The sequence below is a fragment of the Leptosomus discolor genome, unplaced genomic scaffold (assembly GCF_034619465.1).
Source record: "Leptosomus discolor isolate bLepDis1 unplaced genomic scaffold, bLepDis1.hap2 HAP2_SCAFFOLD_43, whole genome shotgun sequence".
In the NCBI taxonomy this organism is placed as follows: Eukaryota; Metazoa; Chordata; class Aves; order Leptosomiformes; family Leptosomidae; genus Leptosomus; species Leptosomus discolor.
The window spans coordinates 1,215,596-1,232,211 of record NW_028237934.1 but is presented as its reverse complement, the minus strand read 5'-3'; positions in this window follow the sequence as shown (position 1 = coordinate 1,232,211).

Here is a 16,616-nt window from a genome sequence, read left to right as displayed (position 1 = left end):
ATTTGTTCCAATTTTCTAACTGCAATTTCACTTCACTTGAAATTCATCCTGTTCATCATGCCCACAATGCTTATTTCCAGAGGGTTTCCAACCTTCACGCCCCCCATCCCAGTCTTACAGCTTCCCCTACCCTCTAGCCCTGGAGTAAGGCTCTCCCACAGCCCCACTGCCCTAGAGCCTCCAGGGATCAGCCTCCCACATTAGAAGGAAAGGAGCAGAACTACCAAGTCAGCCCCATCTCCCTGCAGAGGCAGGACAAAACAGCACCCACAACACAGCACGCCTCCAGCCCAGCACCCCTGTCTGGTGGGGAGAGATCTCCATCTTCCCCACCTCAGACAGCCCTCCACCGCCCCCCAGAAATTAAGGACTAGAATTCCCCCTCTGCTCCAGGCTCAGGGCACAGACAGCTCTGGCACCTCATGTTTCGGTTCAGAGCATGAATGTCCTGAGCCTGGGCAGAGGAACCAGCTGGGCCAGGACACAACAGCTAACACCACCTAGAAAAGCAATGAAGAAATACGCCCAGGGCTGGGGCAGAAATTCCTGACATGTCGCAGAAACCCAGACGTAGCAGAGCAGGGTGCCAAGCTGAAGATCACCAAGGACATCCAAGCTTCAGCCTCCTCCCCAAGGCTCCCCTTACTCCAGTATCTACAGCTCAGCTAAAGTCTCTACCACCCCTGCAAGCTACACAGCAATTTTACAACGCATTAAAAGCCCTTCTACCTCCCCAGACCTGCTCTTAGACCAGGTACATAGTTAAATCCTGCCGAGTATCACAGAGCTGCTGCCTCCCGGCTCTTGGCCCTCCTGCCAAAAAAACTGCCTCCATCTTGCCCAGTGGCCACACACCACCTCAGGACACGTAATTCGTGCTTCTCTGGGAGGAGCCACTACACAATGTGTAGCGCCCAGCATTGCTTCCTGAACCCCAGGGGCTATTTGGTGGCTGTGAACAGCCGGGAGGGACAGGAGCAGGCCAGGGAACTACGGGTGTGACCGTGCACCCACCAGTGCAGCAATAACTGTCACTGGGCTGGCAGCCGGGGAAGAAGCTGATACGAGCACTTGGATATGGCCCTAAAGCGTCCCAACCCCTTTGTGCACATGTCCAACAGCTTCCTTCTCTAAAATACAACTGAGCAGCTCTCTGAGGACACTGGGCTGAAAAAGACAGGAAATTAAGAATATACAGCAAATTTCTTAACAGACATTAATTAAAAAAGGGAATTCCATGTAAAGGCACAGCTTTGTGTCTACACAGATCCTGTGGCTGGCACTATGCCACGTGCCAGTGCCCTCATTTCAAGGGATCCCACGTCTCTTGGGCTCAAGCAGCAGCACCAGCCTTAGAGCTACTCTGATACCAACCGACTGCCCTCCGAACTTAAAGGCTGGGCGTGTATCGGCACACTCTGCACCACAGTACACTCTATTCAGCTTTTCTGTAGGAGCACAGACTGGTGGCTGAATCTTGCCTCAGTGTACACCATAAACCCTCTTTCTTCTTCCTTCTGCAAAGACAAACCATCTCTCTCTGGAGTAATTGGTTAATTTGCCTTTCTAGTACACTTTGCTGGAAGACTAAGACAGGAGATCTGTTAAACCTGAGAACCAGGGTGCTATTTGAACAATTTTCTTCAGGTAAATCATTTTGCCCTGTTCAGGGTTAAGTAGCAAGATCACATTTCTTGCCTAGAAATCACCTCCTTAGCTACAATCATCATAGAAAGAGCATCTCAAGGAAGCCAGGAATGGAAAAGCAGAATTTCCAGGACTAATCTCTTGCCCCTCCAGCCCACTGCTAAGTGGCTGAGGGCTTTCTAAATCAACTCTTGCTACCCAGGAAGTCCCACCTGCCATCTTACCTTTATATTCCAGTCCTTCTGTATTTTATCACTTAGGTACTGTCATCCTGCACTGTAATACAAAAGCTCTACCATAGCTGAGAAAATTAATAGGAGCCTGGTGTTACACCTTCCTGATATTTCTTTTCATGAACATCAGCTGTCAGCTGACAGCGAGATGGACCAAGCTCCCCTCCCAAGGGTCTGATGGAGCTTCCCCACTTCTACACACTGTAATTTACAACTGTGGCTCCCGCCTTAAGCATTTACAGTTTACTATTACTACTTTCCCTTTCCCAGCTGCCTCCCCCAGCATCTGCTCTCTGCTATCCTGGCTTTGCAACTTTGCAACTCCTTTTTTATTTACTCTGGGTCTCCCCAGTGCCCCCCTCCTTTCCCAGTCCGCCCGGGCACACTCACACTGGGCCCTGCAGCCAGCCAGGCCGCTGCCCCCGTTCCCACGGCAACAGGGCCGGCCCAAACACTGCCATGGCGACGGGGGACAGGGCTGCTCCGGCCCGCAGAGGAGCGGGGGCTGCCGGCGGAGCCCAGGCTGCCCAACGGCCCCCGACAGCCTCAGCAGGGAGCTCCTGCCCCCTCGGGGCTGCCCCGGGCCCCCCAACCAGCTGCCCCCCCCAGCTGTCAGGGCACGGGCACTGCGGACGCCCGCCCAGCAGGGCCTCCCCTCCCAGCACTCCCAGCAGCGCGGGGGAAGCGCCCAGCGAGGACACTGCCTCCAACACACCCTGTGGCTGCAGCCCAGCCACAGCCCTGCCCGGGCAGCCCGACACCGAGCAGCGGCGGAGAAACTCCCGGCAGAACCCGCAGGGGGTCTCCCAGCTCCCAGAAAGCGAGCCAGCACCCTGGACTGGTCAGGAAAGACCCGCACACCGCCGGGAAACACCCACTATGTCCATGGAACCTAAAAATCGAGTCACACACAACCCACAGGTGCCAGCGCTGCCCTCAAACGGACTGTCTGCTTTCCTCTCCTGCACACTTTGCCATAACCTGGAGCCCCGTTCAACCAGCTCACCTGCTTTGCTGGCACCCCCCACCTCCCAGCCTGCCCCTGGCAGGGCTCCCAGCACAGGCTGACACCGATGCACAAACCAGCACAACCGACCTTGTCATTCTCAGGGAAGCACTGCAATAAATAAACCCTGATCAGCACAGCCCAGCAGACACAGCTCTAACCTCTTCCCTGAGCCCAGACTCCCCCTCCTGCCCTCACTGAGGAGCTCCCGATGGCCTCTCAGCTCCAGCCACCTCTGCTCTGCTCACCCAGATGGATTCCACCGGACTGCCTCTGCCCAGGGCTCTTGTGCAGGGTCTGACACTAAAGAGAAGTCAGTGCTTGCTGAGGTTTGCTCAGATCCCTCATGTTCATTTCAAGGCCAGAGATGCTGCTGCAAGGAGGAAAACAGCCAGCAGTTTCCACCACAGGGGAAAAATGAAGTTGCCTAAGATGGCAAACAAGAGCACTTCCAAATGAGATTATCTGGAGATTAATTCCTGCTTCGCAGTGAGCATCACCAGCATTTCACTAAGAATCAGTCCAGGACACCTCCAACCCTTGGGCAAATGCCATGGGACTGCAAAATGTGACCTAATGATCTAAAAGAACATGTCCTCTGTTCATCTTCCCCACAAGTCCTCTCCAACAAAAAGGCTCCTGCCTAAATAACCAGACCTGAGAAGACCCACAGTCACTAACGCACTTCACTTGGGAGGGCGGCATTGTGTTCCCGGGCAAGAGCAAGCCTTCGGGCAAGGCTCACCCTGTTCAGGACACCCTGCAGGATGCAGAGGACTGCAGCCGCCACTTTCTGACCCAGTGCTGGGCTTCACCCTGCTTGGAGATGGAAAAGTCCTAAGACAGACCGTCCCTCTCACAGACCTTGCTGCCCAGCTACACAGGTGTAGCTGAGACAGGGAAGTGGAGAGAAGACCAAGCCTCTTCCAGGCTTCTTCCTCAGGACAGGGCTGATCAGTCCCAAGGCAGCTTGCAAGCCAGCCACAAAAGGAAGCGTCAGCCACCGCCCCAGGGGAGACCCACACTTTCCAAAAGTGAGCCCAGAAGCTGAATTTCACACCGTCACACATGCTCAGGACCATGGGCTCAGGGGAGGTACAGGGTTCACATCACTGCCCCCTCTCCATTCCTGGGGCTGTGCATACCCACCCCCGCACCCTCCTCAGGGACCAACAAGTTCCCTCGCCAACACCCTCTCTGCCCCAAGAGCCCCCCTCTGGTTTCCTTCACCACGTCCAACGGTCACCATCAAGCCCAGCTCGGAGCCATCACGCCCCATCACACCCGCTCTCACCTGGCTGCCTGCACTTCTGACTCCAAGGACACATTCCAAGCAGCACAGCCTGCGGCCAGGCCCCGGGAAGCGCAGAGGGGACCACACTTGCACACAGCTCAGGCAGAAGCCAGCCAGCCACCGCAGCACTTCAGACAAGCCACCCTTCTCCACCCGAGCAGGGTCTGACCAACCCAGGCTGTTGGCCCTGCTCTCTTCAGAGGCACAGGTACTGCTAGTTCATGTAGGGAGCTGCTCTTCGGGGCTGAAAATCCCTCCCCCTTCCCCTGGGAAAGGCAGTTTACCCAGCTCCCATCCCCCTGCAGACCCCAAGGAGCATACAGCCCAGGGCAGCAGGCAGGCACGTTGCATTATTAACCCCTCCTTTGCTGCAGTGCTAGAAGGACACAGAGCACTATCAGCCAGCGTCCTCAGAAGCCCTGCTGCAGGCTCTGAGGTGAGACCTGACAGCACAGGCACTGTCTCCTTCTGAACACCAGAACCAGAGCCCCCGGGGGCATTGAAACAAGCCCATCACAAACATCTTTCCTGTCATCATTGCTGCACTCACCAGATCAAACCCACACAGTAACTGGACTCACTGGGTCTTGCACAGGACACGGAGCTGCAGCAAAGGCAGAGACAAGGGCTGCAGTCAGGATCCAGGGAGAGGAGGGAAGCGCTGGCACAGGCAGCTTACACGAGCAGATGGGAGCATTCACTACTCCCAGTTTAACCCAGCGCTCGGTTAAAGAAGGGACTGACAGCAACACTCCAATCACTTGAGCTGCTATCAGAACGTTTCCTACCGAGCGACTGCGGCGAGATCACTCACCCAGCTGCAACTTCATGAAGTCACAATCATGACGTCACAATAGGCAGCCCATAGTCCTCTTTAATCCAAGCAGGGTTCGTATTGGTTTTCTTCTGAGAAAGAAGGAAAATAAAGTTGGCTCATTTAACCATGTTTCCCCTGCCTTCCTCTGAGCAATGCAATCCCATATTGCAGGGGGGAACACTGACAGTTTTGGATACCATAGACCTCAACAAACAGCCCTGCGTTTGCTTTCTCCCTTTTTATTCCCATGTCAGGAACCAATTTTATTTCCTCACTTTTTGCTTATTTTATAGCTCACTTCCAAATCCTGAACTGCTTCGCTACTCCTTTTCTAAATCAAGACAATATTTCAAATGCCCACATTCTGGAGACCCTGACATTAACTGTGCAGCCATGAAATCCAAAAAGCGTAAACTGGGGTTTCCCCACTGCCTTTTAAAACAAAGCAAAGTCCTTGGCCCCAGCAAGTGTAACACCTCCTAGGTTTTCTTTTTCCTTAATACTATGAAACCATTTAATCCAGCTGTCTTTGTGTAAATACAGAAGAAAATTTATAAGCCTCCAGAAGTTAATCACAGTTCTAGGGGAATCTCTGACATGGAGGTTAGCAAGGCAGTAACTGAGGCTGTGATTGCCAGGAGACAATGCCACAGGAAGACGGGTAGATTTTGGATGGAGGTTCAGCTCTCATCCCCTCTCCTGCAGGGGACTTCCAAACACCAACATCTGGGTCTGTCATTTGAAGCCTGGCAGAGGAAGATTAGAAAAAACAATGGTTCTCAATGGGACACAGGGAAGGGACAAACCCAGCCCATGACACGGGTTCCAACACGAGCCCACAGGAGCCCCTGGCACAATCCCAGCAGCTACGAAGCACCGCAGGGTGTTCAGCAGCAGTGCTGGGAAAGGAGTAGCTGGTTTTATTTATCACTTGGGAAGCACCAAAGGGACAAGCTGGTCTCCTTGCCACTGCCAGGCCAGCTGGGGCAGCTCCCTGCAGCACACAGGGCTGTGCTGAGAGGTGCTGGGACAGCCTGCAGGCACCAGCCCTGCTGTGCAAGAAGTGACAACCCGAAGCAGGCACTAAGACAAAAAATGTCAAAGCTGAACGTGGCTTTACCTGCTCTGGGCAGTTGCCTTCACAGGCCAAATCCAACCATGCAACAGCCACAGTGGCTGAGTTTGAACTCAAGCAAAATCCTGAAGCGATTCCCGAGTTGCTCAAGGAGACACTGCTGGATCCCCTTTTGCTTAGGCAAGTATTGGGCTGCATTTGTGTCCAAGTCTTTTGCCAAAAAGACTGGGAGTTTTGTCAAAGAGTAGCTACGCAGAGGCTGTCCTGGGCTGGAACCTGAGCCAGGGCTTTCTGGTTTTTAAACAGGGCACCTACTGCATCCCTTAAAAGAGCCTCTGCTCTCTGCCATGCAGGTACCACCAGACTCTACAGCTTTTACGCGATCCAGGCCTCCATGCCGACCCCCAGCACATCACATTTTGGCAGTGAGGTGAGAGGGGCAGGTTTTCATTTTCCACATCGAGATTGTCCAAGCTGAACTGTTAAATGAGTTCCTCGGGTTCTGCCTTTGAACTTATTCCCATCCTTCACATGTCCCAAGAACTACCAGGAATCAAAGAGCCAGCAACAAAACCAGCCCCAAGCATCTCCTGCAGATTGTCCTTGAGAGAAACCGTCACACTCATGAAAGCCCAGCTTTGGAATAAATATATGGACTCAAAAGCAGAGGGGAAAATCCTTCCAAACACAAAGCAGGAGTGGAGCCACTCAGGAAATTAAGCATGGTGGATCAGAAAAGCCAACAGGTCTGTGCAGAGAGCACCAAAGGCCGAAAAAATGAACCTGTCAAGTCGCTGATGTCATTTAAAACAGCTGGGATTGCAGAAGACAAGACAGTAGCCACATGGAAAAAACAAAGATGAGGATAAGAACATTAAAAGACGGGCACCCCAGTGGGCCCAGGAACAGCCAGGTTTGCATCTCTGTGACCATCAGCACAAGCACCTCTGAGTTTCAAGGCTCGGACTTGCAGGACAGACCCACCCGATGCAGAGCTGCCAGCCTCACTGCAGAGTTCTTGTTTCCCCTTACCAGGTCTGTTACAGGAGCAGCTCCAGCGGGTGCAGGTTTGATCTGAGCAAGCTCTCTCTGCCAAGGATGAAAGCAAGAGCCCGAGTAACCCATTTGTGACTTCCTCTCACATTAAAAAAATCTTCCTAGTGCACTCTGGCACCCGATCCCATTAAAAGGGAAGAGAGGGAACCGATGGAAACATGAAAAGAAGCTGACAGCTGCCAACCACTGACCCCATCTGACTCCATCCCTCTCCCCGCTGCAGCAGGAGCACGACTGGCTGCTCTTGGAAGGACAACAAGGCCAGCAGGAGACAAGGAAGATTTCAGGCAGGCAACAAACAGCAGGAGCAGATGAAATCTCGGTGAGTAAGAGCTCCTTTTATCAGGAAGAAATTCACCTGCAATCAGGAAAGACAACACATGAGGACTGTGTCATGTCTGGGAACCCTCCTGTCCCTGCAAACAGTGAGGAGTGGGGTGCTGGCTGGAACCGCCGTGGTCCCTGAGGCCATTCCAGCATGCCTCTGCCCCCAGGCACCAGCAAAGCCAGGAGCAGAGTCCCAGCACACAACCCGGGATCCCCAGCAGGGCCTGCAGGAATCTCACACTCCTGTCTCTCAGCCTGTAGTTCAGGCAGTCACGCGTGCTAGGAAGCCTCAGCAGACCCAGCTGAGGTCCTGTACCCAAGACCATAAGAGAAGGTACTTCTATCCACCACCCTTCCTTTCAAGGGGTTTGCTTCATTCCTGTCCCCAGAGCATCCCCCTTGGGCTCCTCCAGAGACAGCCCTGCAACTTTCCCTTACCAAGCAGCACAGGGACTCCCAGGGCACCCAGGCCACAGAGAAGCCTTCCCCATTTCCTTACCCAACCCAAAACCTTTCTCTCTTTCCCATAGGCAGGAAAAATCCCCCCTCTCATGCCAGAGGTAGCACATAACATAAACTAAGGAGAACACTGAAGGTCACCAATTTGCACTCATCTAGTACAGCTCTGCCAGGGACCAGGCAACACGTTTGATCTCACAGGGACTCAACTTTCCTACCTGCGAGGCAAGTCCAGCAATACCGATTGGGAAAACGCAAAGTCACAGGGACTAGCAAAGAGCTCACATTCACCACCGTGCTGTGAATATATGGAGAGGCTGATCTGTCCTCCCTCTCTGTAATCAGCCTCTCTCTAATGCCTGAGCAGCCCAACATTTTTAGCAACATAGAATAAGCTTGCTTGGTAGAAAATGGTATCTTTTACCAGACTGACTTGATGGGAACAAAAAACATTCCTGACAAACCTTACCTTACCCATCTCCTGACAGCGCCCTGGCTAGAGCAACAGAGCTAAAACACGCGCCTGCAGCAGCTCTGAAAGACGGGGGGAAAAGCAGCTCAGCTTTGTGGCTGGAACGGCAATGACACTGCACAGGAAAATTAAGGTCTAAGTTTATTATACATCAGCTTTTCTCCAGCATCTGCCTACAAGCAGGGTCCTGTCCCACAGAAGACGCAAGGTGTCACACTCCACATGTGCTGTGGGCGTAGATGCCCACCACATCTGCAGTCAGGTTACAGCTGCCTGCCTCCTGCCTTGGTCACCCACCTCAAAACCTCGAAGCGGGAAACTGAAGGGCACCGAGCATCCACCTGGTGCCTTCAGCCCTCAGCATCCTCTCTCTCTCTAAAGAAAAACAGAACAGGGCAAGTCAAATTATGCCCAGGCACCAGGACCTTCTAGAGGCATCCATCAGCTGAATGTCTGACCAAGAGACAAAGATCTACAATTCCTCTGTAACACAGCCTCAAAGCAGATACCTTCTTTTAACCCTCCCCGGCTGCTGCTCCCACCTTTTTAACTAGGAGCCTGTTTGTCTCCCACAAAAGCCACGAGAGAGCACAACTCTCCCACACACCCTCTCTCCCTGGCAACTAAGCCTGTGCTTGTCCTCCTTGCCTTAACTGTCCATTTGAGCCCACAGCAAAATTTCAAGGCCTAGAAACACCCGGCATGGAACGAAAACAAAGGTCAGACACCAAGCGCAACCTCTCCTGGGGATGTATGCCCAGCACAAACCCCTCTCTCATTATGGGGGTAATCCAGGTGAGCCTGAAACAGCTGCTCTGCAAGGGAGAAGCAACACAAGGAACTCCTCAGCACATCCCTCCCAAAGCCCTGCTCAGTCCCCTGGCAGGGCAGGGGCTGCTGCCAGCAGGGGCTCCCTGCCTTCCCAAATTCCCCCCTTGACATTCCCCCTTGCCCCAAGCCTACACACAGGTCCATCTGGCAACTTCACACCAACAGCAGCTGTCTTTCCAGGAAAATAACTTCATCTAGGAGAGAAAAAGGCAGCTAGCATCTGCTCCCTGCCAGAGCTTGCAGCAGACAGGAATATTGCTACGTTTCTACGTGGTTTAGAACGCTTTTTTCTCTTCCTCTCACTCCTCATAAAGCAGACCACACAGGTCATCAGTGGGAGCAAGCACAGACCCATGGAAAAATTTAGGCGGAAAAGACTTTGGATAACTCTGGTCCAACCCCTCCTCACAAAATGGATAATTTCAAAGTTAAAGCAGATTGTGCAGGGATGCATCCAGCACCGTTAAATATCTCCCAGGGTGGAGATTCCCCACCTCTGGGTCACATAAGCCTTTACCTGCCTTTAAACTTACCAGACACACACGTTTGTCCTCAGCTACAGCACAGGCTCCAAGAGATAGTGTGTGTTGTGATCATCCTGCAGCCCTTGTTCTGGAAGCTGACCTCAGCACACGCCTTCGAAGTCCTCGGCTCCTTCAAAAGAAGAAAGTCTCCTGTTTTGCATGGGTTTTGTTTTTAAGCAGCCATCTGCTGAACTGCCATCTGAGCCCAAAAGGCCAGCTGCTTTGTCCCAAAGGGGAAAGCCACTGTACAGCAGAAAGGCACTGAGGTTTTCCGCCTCGCACACACAAGTGCCAGAGACGTGCGATGGACCAATAACCCCACGGAAATAAAAGCCACCTTTTTTAGCAGCCTTTATCTTTGGTCCTGCAAACGTACTAAGGTACCTACCGCTTCTTCATGGTCTCCTGCAATCCAACAGCGCCAAGAGGGCCGGTCATCACGGCCAGGGCAAACACTAGCCCACTGCTCTGTACAGGGGTGCCGCCAGAGAAGCCCCTGGTCCCACACCTGTCAGAAGAGCTGAGCGCTAAGGGGGAAGAACCACCAGGGCTCTCAAAACTAAGACAACGCAGAGTTGGTAACAGACTAGGAAGTGCCACTGCCAGATCTTTAACTGGCAGCAGGAGCCATAGTCCGGGCTGGGTTATCCAACAGACTCCCAGGACGAGCCTTCGCACCTTGCTCTCAAAAAGCTGGTTGCACCCAGCCCATGGGGACCCTTGCGTGTCCGGGGACCTTTGCAGTAAGAAGCACAGGCAGACACAGGCCTCCAGACTCGTGCCAGAGAGAAGGGGAAGGGTCAGCATGTCGGTGATTCCTGCTGAGCTGGCTCTGGTAACCAGTCAGGAGGAAGAGTTTGATTGTTTGGTATGTTGTGCTGCATCTCTTTGTGCTGCCTTCCTGGCAAAACTGAAGGTGATCGTTGGAGCGGTAACGCAGAAAGGGCACATCCCAGCCTCAGTCCTGGTGACAGGAATGGTAAGGGCTGGTCTCCCAAAGCCACCCGGAGCTCCCTGCAGCGGCAGTGCTAACTGTGAAGCACTGCTGTCTGTTCTACTTCCTGCTCTGTCAGCTGAACACACACATAGCAAGGCAGAGATACGCAGAAATCACCAAATTTAGGATGTTACAAGTGTGTGTGCGTGTTTTGAGGCTCATAACCACAGAAACCTCACCAGGTGGTTACAGTTTAAAAACTAGAGAAACTGGAAACCTGCCATGCACCAGTGATACTGCCTGGAAATCCCCTCACTTTTCCCATCTTGATTTGAATATCAAGAATTCTAATCAGTGGATATTAGTAGGAGAAACTAATGATTATTTCGGGAAAATAAGTCTCAAATGGAATAAATGATCAAATATAAACTAAAATCTGTATTGCCAAGGGTGCTAGCATATCCCTGCAAAGTCCCAGACCTAAGGTATTTATTAACCAATAATCTATTAGAGGTTAAAAACAAGGATAATGTGTTATTGTCCAAGATGTCTGCTGGACAGGATTTATTATGGCGCCCATTGTGTATAATCTTTGAATTGTGACCAAAGCAGGTATGAGCCAAGCGCCTGCGAGCCAAGGGCATGTTCCTTGACCACACACGGTCCATTCGAGGAGTGGTCGAGACCTCCGACTCACGGACCACCTACCCAAATTATACCCCCTACTCACAAGGGAACAATGGAAGACTACGACAGAGGCTGCACGCTAATTTGCATCAGAAGCGAGAGAAGAAGAACCAATCAAGAGGACGATGCTGAATATGCATTGTATAGACTGAATATGGATGAATTTAATGTATAAATCTCTGTTGACTGCAATGTGCAGGCGGACATCTTGGGGAAGGATCCCACATCCCCGGGGCGCATCGTTAATAAAGGACGTCTCTACTGATCTCACTGTGTGCAGAGGAGTTTTCCTTACCAGTGCAGACTGGCAGCAGGGACGGGCCACAGGGCAGAGAGGGAGGATTTAAGAAAGGGCCCAGTAAGGGGGGCAGAGAGAGACTCAGAAAGATCAGAAAGCCTCGATGAGCTCAAGGGGGGAGACAGAGCAATTAAAGACCAGGGACAGGGAGCCAGGCAGAGACCAGCGAAGGCAAGAACGGGCTGTGGGACAGATGGGGAAGAATGAAAACACAGGGACAGGAACCCAGAACGAGAGAACGTCAGGGGCTTCTGGAGACACTGTCCACGTCCCTCTCGCCGCCGGCACGACGGGGCCGGGGGCGGCCTGGGGCTACGGGACAGGCTGCGGGGGAGGTGCCGGCGCTGGGGGCAGCTGCTCGGGGCGAGCGGGGCCGGGGAGGCTCAGGGGCGGCTCTGGCGCCCGGGGGCTGCGCCCGCCTCCTTCCCCTCCTCCCCGCTCTCGGCAGCTCCCCGGGGCTGCCCTGGCCCGGCTCGCCTCCCGCGGACCGGCAGCCCGCCGCACCGGGGGGTCGGCGCTTCCCGTGCCGCCAGCGCCGGGCGCCCCGCGGGCAGCACACACCCCCGCGCCCGCCGAAGGGGCTCGCTCGCCTCACCGCTGGCCTCGGCCCTCACCTGCCGCCGCCGCCGCCGCCGGGACCCACGCCCGCCGCTTCGCCCACGCTGCCTCTGCGCACCGCGCATGCGCCGGTCCCGACGGCGCGCCGCAGGGGCCAGAGCCGGCGCGCGACCGCCGGGCTGCAGGACCGCGCTTCGGCCACGCGGCAGCGGCGCGGCCCGAGCGGGAGGGGGCGGTGAGCGCGAGGGACCGCCCCGCGGCACAGCGCTGCCACGGCGCATGCGCGACGGCCGCGCTGCAGCCGCGGCCGTCGGCGCTTTGGTGTCCGGGCGGCAGCGTCGCCTTAATGACTCTTTCTCCTTAATGACTCTTTCTCCGTGATGAATGACCCCATCCGAGCGCCCGGCCGGGCGGGAACGGCCGCTGCCTCAGCCCCGCCGGAGCCGCCGAGTCCCGGCCCCGCTCGCAGCCCGGGCAGCGGCGGTCCCGGCCCTGCCCCGCACGGCCCCGCGGGGCCGGAGCGCTCCGGCCCTTCGCCTTCGGCCGCTGGGAGACCTGAGGCTCGCTCCTGCCCGTGCCCCCGCCCCGCTCCCTGGGGAGGAGCAGCCGCGCAGGGAACCCCTCACACGGGTTTGTTCCCCCCGGAGCGAGCCCCGGGGGTCGCTGTGTCGGTCTGCAGGCGGCATCGGGGCTGGGGGAGGGAGAGCAGCGGCTCAGCACACGCTGGGGGGGGAAGGCAGCCCCGGCGGCGTGCTGAAGGCGGGAGAGGAGGGGCTGCTTTCTGGGAGGGGGGCCGCGGTGTTGAGCAGGAACCAGCGCCCCCAGGCCGGCCAGACGCGAGGGGCTGACCCGCCGCGGGGCGAGACGCCGGTGACCCTCGGGCTCTGGGGGGGCGGCTGCGCCTTCCCTCGCCTCTGCGCCGCCTGTGCTCTGCTCTGCCGCCCTGCGCGCACACGAGGCTGCACTCGCACAGGGGACACTGCGCCACGGCACTCACCCCACCGGGGGGCAAAGGGATGAGCCGTGAAGCAGGGCAGGGAAAGAGGCGGCTGGTAGATGAGGTGTCCTCAGCTGGTGCCCGCAGAGCCCTGGAGGCTTCATGTCAGCTCTGTGCCCCTGCTCTCCTTGCCCCTCCTGCCAGCAAGCGTCGCAGTTGCACTTTGCTGCCTGCAACACGCAATACTTGGTGGGCTGGACGGGCTGCCCTGCCCATGTGTCGGGTGAGCAGCTCGCTTCCCTTGGCTGCCTGATGCACCTCCTTAAAACAATCGCTTCAACGCTCAGTTTCTTTATTTCAGACCCCTCTGAGTATCCCCTGGCCTGCAAGCTGTTTTCAGCAAGCAACACAGCTGAAACACAGCGCCGGTGTGCGGAAAAATCCTTGCACCAGCGGTCAGTGTTCACAAAGGAGACAGAGTCCTGTAAAATAAACTTTATTCGAATAAAGGGAGAGTCCACTGGGCAGATCCCGTGGGCTCTCTCAAAGTTGCTGGGGTCGAAGCCCCCTTTGTATCCTAATTTCCCGGCCACATAGGACCCTCTCCCGTTCCCCATTGGCTAAGGTACTAGGAAGGCACAGACTTCCCGACCCGCCTACTACATATACTACATTTTTACCCCTTAACGTGTACCCCCCCTTTGCATCATGCATCGTATGTTTCATTATCATGTCATTATGCATCTCCTGGGTGGAGAAGATAATATTAATAAGTCTATTAAGCCTGCGCACTGTTTCCTAAAGTTGAAAAGTTCCAACTTCCCTTGAAATTTTTGAGGAAATTTTTTTTTTTTAATGATTTTTCTCTTGCAAGTTGTTTTATCTAACAGAGCTTTGTAGTCTGGTGAGTTCTCCTGATTGTCTCTTGCAAGTTGTCTTATCTAACAGAGCTTTGTAGTCTGGTTCTTGGTTTCCGTTGAGATTCACTAATTGCTGAGATATATGGCACCTTTTGTTTTAGGAGGCCTGCTGATTACTTCATAAACACATGGCTCCTCTGGATAAACAGTGCCATGTACTTGCAAAAACACTCTCCTCCTTATCTATTCATTGTTTAGGTCTGTGGTATCTTGTACCAGCCCGGGTAAATGGTACTATATTTTTGTAAAGACACTCTCATAATCCTACCACTGGTAAAAATCTGTCATCTTGCTCTGATGTCAAAAGACTTTTCTAAGTTGAACCCCTAACCGTTTCAGCATCAAGACTACGAGGCGAGAAATACGCTTCTTCTCGAAGCAGCAGGACACCTGCCAAGTCGCTGGGCACGGTGACACGTGGCTGCTGGTGACAGACACCTTCTTCTCGTGCAGAGCCCTGGGCAGTGCAGAACGGACCTCAGCGTCCCCTGCACCAGGTGCCCAGGGACCAGCGTCTCGGTCTGACGTCTCTGCAGCAGCCTGTGCTCCCAGCCCCTTGCCCTGGAGAAGGCGGCTGCCTGTAGCAGCAGCAGAACCGCTGCTGCCCAAAGGGGAAGGGAATGGCTTGGGGTAAAGCTCCCCAGGCTGTCTGGCCCCCGGGCAGTCGATGGCCTCGGCAGCCCGTACGCAGGGCAAAGCTACAGCCTGAGAAGGAGTCACAGGGTGTAGCAGTTTCTGCAACAGCCACACTGCCCTGCCCAGCTGGGCAGAGCCAGAGGCGAGAGAAAGAGGCTGCCGGGTGCCTCGAGGGGCAGAATTGCAGCAGACTGTGCCGTGGCTGTTCTGCTCTTTGTCTTTGGCAGAGTTACCTTCCCAGAGGCTGGCAGACAGGTATGCTTGCACGGCACGAGTACTGCTCTTAGGGCACAGAAGGCACGATAAAGCAGCGATGAAGAACAAGGCTGGGCTGTCGGGATGGTGGGAATAACATGGAGAGCCTAAAGCGTGAACCAGGCAGGGCTTGCGAGTAACCTGGTGTTGGGGTTTAACCCCAGCCGGCAACTAAGCACCACACAACCGCTCACTCACTGCCCCTCACCCAGGTAGGGTGGAGGCAGGAATCAGAAGGGCAAAAGTGAGAAAACTCATGGGTTAAGATAAAAACAGTTTAATAATTAAAAAGAAATAATGACAGCAACAATAATAACTCGTAAGGAAAAGAAGAAAAAAAAAAACAGAGAAAAATAAAGCCCAAGACAGACAAGCGATACAGATGGAAACAACTGCTCAGCACCAACTGACCGATGCCCGGCCAGTCCCCAAGCAGCAGCCCCCTGCCAACCTCCCCCCTAGTTTTACCACCAAACGGTCTGGAACCCCTTGGGTCATGCGGGGTCAGCTGTCCCCACCTTCGGTGCACCCCCAGCGGTGATCCCCGTGGCTCTCTCCAAGCACCGTCCGGCAGGAGCAGGGATGGAGCCCGCAGCCCACTGCGCCCCAACCCCGACAGAGCCCAGCACCGCCCAGGGGTGCCCACAGAGCCCCGCACGGGACACCCTCGCACACACAAGGCAACGTGGAAAGACACATCGAGCAGCTCCAGGCAGAGACTCACAGTTCAACAGCCCGTTGACCCCTGATGAGCACCAAAGCAGCAGCGATCAGCGCTTTGGGGAAGGAAGCTCTGGTCATTTTTAACCCATACATGATGACAAGATTCAGCTCCCTGCTGGGCTGCAGGTATTCCCTGGTTGCAGAACAGCACCTCTAACTGCACCTCGAGCTAAAAGGGCAGCAGCTCTGCTGAAATAAGGTTATAGCCCACGTGGCACTTGCCGATGGTGTGATTCCCTCCCCAGCAGTTTCTAAAGACAAACCATTTGGGGACCAACGTGGCAAATGATTCAAGCAAAGCAGTCCAAACTCAGCTCTGTTCCTTCCTAAAACAAGCTGTTCATAGTCTGACCAACATCTGTCAGTAAAAAGTAAATGGTTTCACATTTTCAAACATTCCCAGGTGACTCAGGTTACATTCCCTGGTGTAAATCACAGCAGGCACTCACAGTAACTCTGTTTGTATTCCTCAAGCACATGGATGGACACACTCCAACCGTGCCTGCCTGGCACCGTGCCTATTTGCAAGTGTTCCCCCCACAGTCAAACAAGGCAGATGTTTTACAGCAACCTGGCTGCTTCATTCCCAGCTGGGAAGTCGGTGCCTTCAATGACGTGCTCCCAAATCAATATTTCTCTTTAGCTTTGGAGCTAATTATTTAAGGCTGGTTTTCATATCTGGATTAGAGGCCCTGCTCTTCCTAACCTGAGAAGTCCCACCTGAGTTGTCCTTCCTGCAGCTGCACACAAGAACAAGGCTTGGCCCCGGTGAGGGACCGGGAGTACATTACTGCTTAATTAACAGGCAGAGCAGAAGAGGGAGCTCTCGTAACATGCACAGCGCTAACGAGCCAGCAAAGGGGCTCTGCCAAACCCTCTGGAGCAGAGGCTCCTCTCCTGCCAGATGCTCAGGACCCTCAACTG